Raw genomic sequence first — 10,330 nt, 5'->3', positions numbered from 1 at the left:
AACAGAGATGGACGACATTGCCCTTGTTGAGACAGTCTTTGGACGCCGTCGGGGCCATCAGACAGGACTTGGTCCTAGGATTCGCTCAAGCACGGAACGTGAAGTGACTGACACACTTCAACCACCGTCACCGCCCCCTACTGCCCAAGAGATGCGGGATGTGGTCCAACGTCTCCGAATCGTTGATGAGTACATGGCTAGGCTTGGTGGAGCCTCAGGTTCTGGATCTTCTCAGCCAGGTGATGGTCAGGATCCAACACCTCCTACTCAATAGGATGCTGGAGAACATTATTTATGACTTTATACTTTATGTAATTTGACTTTAGGAAAATATTATATATGACATTCTACTTTATTTAGACTTACTTTATTTTATTGGAACATTATATTTATAAAATTTTATGATTATTAAATTTAATTAGATTTATGTAACGCCCCAACTCCAGGGACCGTTAAGGTGTGCCTTGTAAACAGTGCTAAACTCGCTAATCGAGTCATTTGGCCAAAATCGTGTAACTAAGTATGATTAGCGGTTTAGGGATTACAAATTTTGGTTAAGATGTAACATTTCATTAGAACGTTTAATATATATATATATGTTGGGATCCCAAAATTATAATTTCAGAGTCTACTACAAGAAAATATTTACAACAGGTCGTTCTATGCGGCAAAACAGGGTTTAACCCTATAGTTCCTTCTCAACCTCGACCGTGGTGGACGAGCAGCTGCATATGTACACTTCATCACCTAAGCTCTCCAACTCAAGGATGGTCTAGCTTTCTTTTGCCTTTACCTGCACCACATAGCACCCGTGAGCCGAAGCCCAGCAAGAAAACTTAATATGCTCATGAATAGTTATAACATGTCATCGGATCATATACTCCAACAGGCAACAGATCCACATAATGTTGAGTATAACACATCAACCAATGATCATAATAATCATCCAGGACTCTTAGCCCCAATAAATAGAGATGCGATGTTGAGTATAATACATCAACCAATGATCATAATAATCATCCAGGACTTTCAGTCCAAACAAATAGGTGACAATCGTAAAAGTCACAAAAGTGGGTACAGCCCCCTATAGCCATGTGACGATAGGGTCACTCGGGCTTAATTGATAAGTTAACCTTCCATAAGTTTGAACAGGAGAGGTGTATGGTGAATAGTCACCAACATAACCTTTCCCCATGACCATAGAGTCATAACCTTGGAACAGCATTCCCTAGCTATGTGACAAACAGTCACCGGACCATATGCCCTGGCTCTGAATAACTAGTCTCAGACTAGCCAAGCGCTTATAAGTTCATCGACCTTAGGGTCGGTCCAGCGTTAATACCCCATATGAGTCATTCTTGCTGATATCGATTAGATCTAATCTTCATTTGGCTTGGCATTCATGACGCTATGCCATCTCTGACTCTTAGGTCAGTAAAACACGACCAGTGTTCAACCCATTGTGAACTTGACTAGTAAATCACAGCTTCACACATGGATCTAACACTATTGCCGATTCTGACTAGTAAGTCAGTGCCACACACAAGTAAGCCATGCCACCAAACATATATCACATATCCAATATTCATATACAAGGTATTCAGCATGCTTACTTAACATGTACTAGTACAATTAGGCCTATGCACGAACACAGAGGCTCAAGCTCTGAACAATATCATACTGAATATGTAAAGCATGTCCTAATCACATGTTTCTCGTGCATCATATGCATTATATTTAACAATCCAACATGCACCAATAATAGCCATGCATGTCACACATACACAGGGTGCAGTTTTCTTACCTCAGATTCGAGCTAGAACGAATAAAAGAACGACCCTTGAGAACGATCAACTTTTAGTCCTTTAGCGGTCACCTAGTCATAACCAAATATAGGATACCATCAATAAAAATGATCAACATAGGTTCCCAAACCGATATCTAGTCTCCAGGACATCAATCCACACTTAACCGGGTAGTAGGATCGACCCCGAGGCCTAAAGCTAGCATCCCCAAGTCAAAAACCCATTTTTGGCCAAAACTGCCTCTATGGGCCACGGCCCTCCCTAGCCATGCCGTGGCTCACCTTCAGACAGAGGCAAAAACCTCCCCAGAAACACACACAGGCCGCGGCTCACCATAGCCATGCCGCGGCACATTATGCAATACAGCAAAAACCAGAATTTCTTCCCCTGCGTTCTCCTTGAAACCAACCCTTCAAACCAATCCCAAACATCAACCTAACACCCAATTCAACCCCTAAACTCCATCTACAACTCACCCTCATCAAAACCCAAGTTAAACACCAATCAAACTTCCATTAATTTCAACTAACCACCAAGAAATCACAAACTGAAACTTAAAAGAAAACAGGGTATAACAAGACTTCCATGACTGAGTTTCCTTACCTCAAGCTTGTTTTTCAATCCCCTTCAATGGCTGAATCAAGTTCCTAAGCTCAAACCTTGATTTCCTAGCTTATTCCTTCAAATTGGCTTCAAAATTCCAAAGGGAGAAAGAGGGAAAATGGTGCACGGATGAGGGAGAGAAAGAAGGTTGTTGATGCTCTGTTTTTTAATAATTCCACAGCCTTCTAAACTCAAAGGGCTGATATATATCTTAGGGGTGAAAAGACTATTTTTCCCCTAGGTCAAATAAAGGCTTCTAAACACTCCCAAGGGTAAAATCGTCATTTCCCGTCTATCTCGATAATTATAATTAACACCCTCCAATTCCCATTATTCTCAATATTCTCAAATACCAATAATTCACATCCCGTCACCCTTTAATTCCCGGCAACGTTCTAATCATCAAATTACCCCGAGACTCACTCCGAGCCCCGAACTTAATTCCGTTATGACTAGACAAAAAACTTGCATTCCATAGAAAAAAAAAATTTCCCGCTTTTTTTGAAATTTTCTCTCGGTGAAGTCACCGGCGGCCATGGCTAAAGGAGCTAAGGTTTCAGGGAAAGCTAAGGGGAAGAGGAATAATAAGAAGAAAGGTCCTTCATCTTCGGATCGTGTTATCAAAACCAGATCCATGGATGCGATTCTAGGGATCTCTGAGTTGGAAGTGCAAGCTGAGGAAAAGATGACGGGTCAGTGTTTGGGGATAGAATATTCGGCTCAAGAGACGGAGGAGATACTGAGAAAACAGAGTGAAATTCGTTCGAATTTCTCTGAATGGTTGAGCATTGCCAACAAGACGACCCAAGATGTAGCTATGGGGAAGAGGATGACTCCGCCTATCTTACGATCCGATCACATTGTGAGGAATCTAGATCGGGCATTCGAATCTCCATCGCAGATTGAGGAATCAACTAATCCGGGTAACAAGAAGGTAAAAATTGATCAGGCTGATATTGAGGAAGAAGTGAATTACTGGAAGCCTTCACTTGTGGGTTATGTTGCTGGTGCTAATCCTCCTTTGAACGTCATTGATGGATTTGTGAGGAGGATGTGGAAAGATGATGTGGTTAAGGTAGGAATGCTATCTCATGGGGTGTTCATTATACGGTTTCAGAATCTAGAGCAGAGAGATAAAGTTTTGAATGGGGGTTTCATCTTCTTTGACAAGAAACCCTTCATCATGAAGCCATGGAACTCGATAGATGATTTTACCAAGGAGAATGTGGATTCTGTACCTACATGGATTCAAGTGAGGGGTCTAGATATCAAATACTGGGGAGAGGCATCTCTATTCAAGATAGTTGGCCAGATTGGGAAACCAATTCAGGTTGATGATATTACCAAGCATAGAGATCGATTATTGTATCCGAGAGTATTGATTGAGGTGAGTCTTGCTCAAGATTTCCCTTCCAAAATCACTTTTACGGATGAATTTGATCATGATGTTGAATTGGATGTGAAGTATGAATGGATTCTGCTTATATGCAAGAATTGTTCGGGTATGGGACATGGAACTAATGTGTGCAGGAACAAAGTTCAAACAAAGAAAACATGGGTTCCAAAAGAAAAGACAGAAGCAAAAAAAGTGCCACCAGTAGTTGATGAAGATGGGTTTCAGCTGGTGGGAAAGGGCAAGAAGGTTCAGCAACAGCCGGCGGTAGAAACAGAGGTGACAAATCAGTTTGCCATTTTAGACTTTCAAGTGGAAAAGATTGTACAGGAGGTGAACAACACTGGAGAGGGGGGAGATCCCTCTACTTCAAATGGATAGAATTCTTGTTTGGAATGTTCGAGGGATTAACAGCCAGCACAAGCATAAGGAAATCAGGCAGCTGATTTATTCTAAAAAGGTTGGTTTGGTTAGTCTTCTTGAAACCAAAGTTAAGAATAAAAGTATGGGAGATATGTATATGAGTTTGTTTCCTGGTTGGTGCTTTACTAATAATAATTCTTGGTTAGATAAAGGGAGAATAATAGTTGCTTGGAACCCTTTTATATATTCTATTGATATTAGGAGGTGTACTAGTCAAATGATTCACTGTTTTGCTCAAACAAGACAGAATACTGAGCAGTTTCATATAACCTTTGTCTATGGGTTTAATGAGGTCGGTGGCAGAGAAGCTTTGTGGCAGGATTTAAAAGATCTCAGTTCCAATATTGATGAGCCGTGGATGATAGTAGGAGATTTTAATGAGATTTTGAGCTATGATGAAAGAGCTGGCAGCAGGAATCACAAGAAGCCGTCTGATAGTTTTAAGGAGTGTGTGATGTATTGCCAAATGGAGGACCTTAAGTTTTCAGGGTGTTTCTTCACTTGGAATAACAAACAGAAGCCAGAAGATCGAATTTTTTCTAAGATTGATCGGGCTTTGGTTAATCTGAAATGGACAGATTCTTTTGTGAATTCTGATGTTGTTTTTCTTCCGGAAGGGGAATTTGATCACTGTCCTATTTTAATCTCGTTCTATCAAGAGATTAGTACGGGGAAGAAGCCTTTTAGATACTTTAGCATGTGGAAAACAGCCCAGAATTATCAGGCTGAGGTTCGGCAAAGCTGGCAGGTTCCTATCACTGGTACTCTTATGTATCAATTGGTGGGGAAAATGAAGAGGCTTAAGAGTGTTTTTAGAACTATTAACAGGGAGGGTTTTAATGACATTCACAAGGCTGTTTTGCAAGCTAAACAAGTGATGTTGGAGACTCAGACAGCTCTGCATAAAGATTCTGGGAATTCTGATCTTATGGAACAAGAGATCTCGGCCAGAAACAGATATTCTTACTGCCAACAAGCTTACAATTCTTTTTTAGCTCAAAAAGCTAAAATTGATTGGGTTCATAATGGTGATGAAAATACTGAGATTTTCCATGCTTCTTTGAAAGCCCGGAGAGCCAGTAATAGAATTAATTCAATCCGGACAGAGAGTGGTGTTTGGGTGGATAAACCAGAGGATATTCAACAAGCTTTTATGAGTTATTATCAGCACTTATTAGGGACATCAATGAGTAACAGAAGGAAGGTTTTTCATTCAGTGGTGGCTGCTGGTCCAGTCCTCTCAGAGAATCATTTTCGAATACTTCAACAACAGTTTTCCACTCAAGAGGTCAAAATTGCCATGTTTTCCATACCAGGAAGGAAGGCTCCTGGTCCGGATGGGTTTGGGAGTTCATTCTATCAGGATAACTGGGATCTTGTGGGGGATGAGGTAGGTGTTGTTGTGACAAATTTTTTGAACTCTGGCAGGTTTCTTAAAGAGATTAATACCACGACCATTACTCTCATTCCTAAAATCAAATGTCCGAGTAGTGTCCAAGATTTCAGGCCTATATCTTGCTGTAATGTGATTTATAAGGCAGCTACCAAAATCATTTGTTCGAGGTTAAGGCAAATTCTCCCTGAGTTAATAGCTGAAAATCAAGGTGGTTTTGTCCATGGGAGATACATAGGTTATAACATTATGGTTTGTCAAGATATTGTTAGGCATTATGGGAGGAAGAATTGCAAACCGAGTTGTATGATTAAAATTGATCTGAGGAAAGCATATGACACTATTGAATGGGGATTTATTGAAGAAATGCTGATTGCTTTTCAATTTCCTCGGAAGTTCATTGATCTCATCATGGTGTGTATCACAACCCTTAGATTTTCCTTATTACTTAATGGTGAATTACATGGTTTTTTTGAGTCCAAGAGGGGTTTGAGGCAAGGTGATCCGATGTCCCCGCTTCTATTTGTGCTGGGCATGGAGTATCTGTCTAGATTAATGAGGGAGGTTGGCTCTCGGCATGGTTTTAAATACCATGACAGGTGTGATTCTTTAAAATTGAATCACATGTGTTTTGCGGATGATTTGTTGTTATTCTGTCATGGGGATTTCCTTTCTATCCTTTTATTATTGAAGGGCCTGAAATTATTTTCCTTGACCTCTGGTTTACTACCTAATGAAGAGAAATCGGCAATTTATTGTAGTGGAATGCAGGAGACAGAGGTGTCCCGAGTGCTGGATATGTCAGGGTTTACTCGAGCTTATCTGCCTTTCAGGTATCTTGGCATACCTGTTTGTGCAAAAAAAATCTCAGCAGCAGAATGTAATGGTATTCTTGAGAAAATGGTAGCTAGAATCAAGGTTTGGAGCACAAGGAACCTATCTTATATGGGCAGAGCTACTTTAATAAACTCTATTTTAATCACTATTCACTCTTATTGGGCTCAAATAATGATCCTTCCTAAGCGATTATTAAGGGATGTTGAAGCTGTTTGCAGAGCTTATCTTTGGAAGGGGCTGGCTGGCAGTAGTAGTCCGGGTTTGGTAGCTTGGCAGCATGTATGTTTGCCCAAGAAAGCTGGGGGTTTAGGTTTTAGGAATATTATTGATTGGAATGTGGCTGCAATGGGCAAGTATGTTTGGGCAATTGCTACCAAAAAAGATAATTTGTTTGTGAAATGGATTAATAGTGTATACCTGATGGATAGGAACTGGTGGGATTACCAGGCGCCTCTGGACTGCAGCTGGTATTGGAAGAGGTTAGTTGCTGTCAAGAATGCTTTCAAAGCTAAGATTGATCTGACTAATTTTGCAGCTTTGAAGTATAGCATTAAAGCTGGTCATGACCTCTTGTTAGAGCAATCTCTTGCTGTTAACTGGAGTAAAATTGTTTGGGATAGGCTGTGCATTCCAAAGCACAGGTTTGTGATGTGGCTGGTGATGTTGCAGAGGCTGCGCACTAGACAGCAGCTGCATAAGTTTCAGCCTCTAATGGATCAATCTTGTCTGCTTTGTGGTGGTGATATTGAGAGCATTGATCATCTCTTTTTCCATTGTCATTATAGCAGGACCTGTTTGAAGAAGCTTAAGCAAGGGCTGGGTTGGAATTCAGCTTCCTTAAATCTGGTACATTTAATTCGTTGGATTCATAAAGCTAAGAAGGTGAGTGTTATCAGGAAGAGCTTTTTGTATGCTGCGCTTGCAGCTCTTGTGTATCACCTTTGGAGAGTTAGAAATGATGTGTTTTGGAACAACAAGTTATGGCTTGTAGATAATACTGTACAAAGAGTAATTAGGGAGCTTCAGGTTAGGTTCACTCTTGTAATGCCTAAAAAGGCTAAATCCATAGATAGAGATTGGGTTGCTAAGCTCAGTACTAATTAGCTGGTTTGTGGCTGGCTTGGTTGGTTTTGTATTGGTTGGTTGTAAATTTGGCTTTTGAGTAATGCATTGATTCTTATTCATCAAAAAAAAAAAACTTGCATTCCATGATCGTCTCATGCCAAATGGCTCGAACCAATCCGCATATAATGTGGTATTATTTATAATTCACCCATATACATGAAAATACACAATCACGCCCCCCCCCCCCCCCAACGGCCAAATTACCAAAATGCCCTTGCAATTAAAATATGAACTCATATGCATGCATTCACCATCATATAATAATATAATTCACATAAACATGCATATAATCATTAAATACCATAATAAATCAATTATGGTCCTCCCGACCTCCTAATCAAGGTCCTAAACCTTATTAGGAAATTTGGGGCATTACAATTTATTTATGTTTCAATAAAAATAAAAATCAAATAAAATATATAATAATTATAGAAAAAAAGCAAATGAAAAAAAAAAAGTGAATGCTCTAGCGACGACAACTGAGTGCTCTAGCGACGACTTTTGGAAGAAGTTGTCGCTAGAGCAAACGCAAAATACGGAAAAAAGAAGCCCTCCAGCGACGAAATTTAAGGGGCTCTAGCGACAACATTTGTCGTCGCTAGAGCCTCTAGCGACGACATTTCCGGAATCGTCGCTAATAAAAAACAATTAATGACCAGGTTTTAGCGACTACAAATAGCGACGACCATGTCGTCGCTAAAACCTCCAACGACAACAAATCTCCTTCTAGCGACGAAAAAAGTCGTCACTAATACCCCTTTTTCCTGTAGTGCTTGAGGGGGTGTATTAATATAGTCTCAATGGTTAGTTAATCTTAAACTAACTCAAATTAGCTTCTAATGTAAATTAGTTGTTATAACTATGTTCTGTTACTCTTTGGGCTTACCGTATAGTTTCCAGGGCTTCTTTTCTATAAAAGGCCCAAACCCTTGTATCATAAACACAGACGATTACAGAGTAATACACTAGTTTTTTATTTTTTTTTCTCTCTGCGTTAGTTAAGTCTATTTTGTCTCTTAGAGCAGTTTACTCTGTAGTCTAGCCAGGTATGCACTTCTGAAATATTGAGTTTATGCAGATAGAGGAGATTCCATCATGTATCATGATTTTTTGTACTTATTGATTCTAATCAATGAATATTGGTCATTTGGCAAGAAAAAAGAAAAATTAACTTAACCAATTATAGGTTTACTTTACAATTTAACTATCAATGACATATGTCTATTTATTGCTATAACATTTTTTACTTTTATTTTATATGGTTAAAAGTTTTTTTAATTGTGAAATATATATGTTGTGTTTGGTAAATATTTTGTTTTTGAATTTTTTAAACACAATAAATTTTATTTTTTGTTTAACAATATAAAATGTGTTGATTTGAAGAAAAGAAAAAAAAAATTAAATACAATTTAAAAAATTTTTGAAAAATTTCATGAATTTTAATTAATATTTTTAAAAATAATAAATAAAGTTACCAAATACTATTTTATATTTAACTAGAAAATATAACTGCGCTTCGCGCAGTCTTTTGTAATTATTAAAACATATATATTTTAAAATATTTTTTGGGAGACTGTGGGGTAGTGATTCATTTTGACCATACTCGTACAACATGTTCTTTATATAGATACGTGAAGACATCTTAACCATAATTTTTTATTTCATGATGGTGTTCACTGTTATTATATAGCGAACCTCCTGTAGAATTTTTCGACAAATTTTAAAGTACTGAAAACAAAGTTCAAAAAACTTGTTGTACATTTACTTTTATTTATTATTATTATACGCTTTGCGTAGTTCATTTTATAAAAAGTCTAAATTATGTATAAGAAAATTTATATTTTGTGTAAGATTTATTTTGGTCATTTACCTGTTTGAAGTCTTTATTTTAAAAAATTAACTTTTAGATCTCGTGTTTTGTCAAAATAATAAAAATTAGAATTGATAGATTGATTATTTGAACACTGTATTTTTGCTCATTACCCGTTTTGACCCTATATTTTTTAAAATGAACCTTTGGACCATGTATTTATTTAAAATGTTCAAACTTCTTATGAAAATTAAATTATATATTTATATAATTTTTGTTTTCTGTAAGGGTTCACACTATTTTGAACATTGTATTTTAGTCGATCACCCATTAGAACTTTTATTTTTACAAATTAACTTGTAGACCTCAAGTTTTGTCAAAATATTAAAATGGAAATACATAAATCTATTATTTGAACACTATATTTTGGCTGATTACTCATTTTGATTGTTTATTTTTTAAAATTAACATGTGGATCATATATTTATTCAAAATGTTAAAAATTATTTATAAAAAGTAAATTATATAAATATATATAATTATATGTTTGAACAATAGGCATATATTTGAACGTAAAAATGTATTTACATATGACATGCATACGTGGGAGCATTGTTAGAAAGTGACGTTTTAAACAAATATTCCTACATGTTTATTTCTTACTTTTTTCAAATAAAATTTAGTAACATGATTTCTTTACCATTATTTGTTTCTTTAAGTCCCAAAGTTTGATTAAACCAGTTAATACATAATTTTACTTTATAAAAATAATTCATTTAACATTTTTCATAATTTCTCATAAAATAATAGAAAATGATAAAACTTGTAGTCACTTAGAAATACTTAAAAAAATTCTTGTTTCCTTTAGAAAATACTATTTTTCTAAATTAATAAAAATTACATGATTAATATGACAATTTATAATTTGTAAAGTGTGAAAA

Source organism: Humulus lupulus, chromosome 1 (assembly GCF_963169125.1).
Source record: "Humulus lupulus chromosome 1, drHumLupu1.1, whole genome shotgun sequence".
NCBI lineage: Eukaryota > Viridiplantae > Streptophyta > Magnoliopsida > Rosales > Cannabaceae > Humulus > Humulus lupulus.
Note: the sequence above shows the minus strand (reverse complement) of the source record.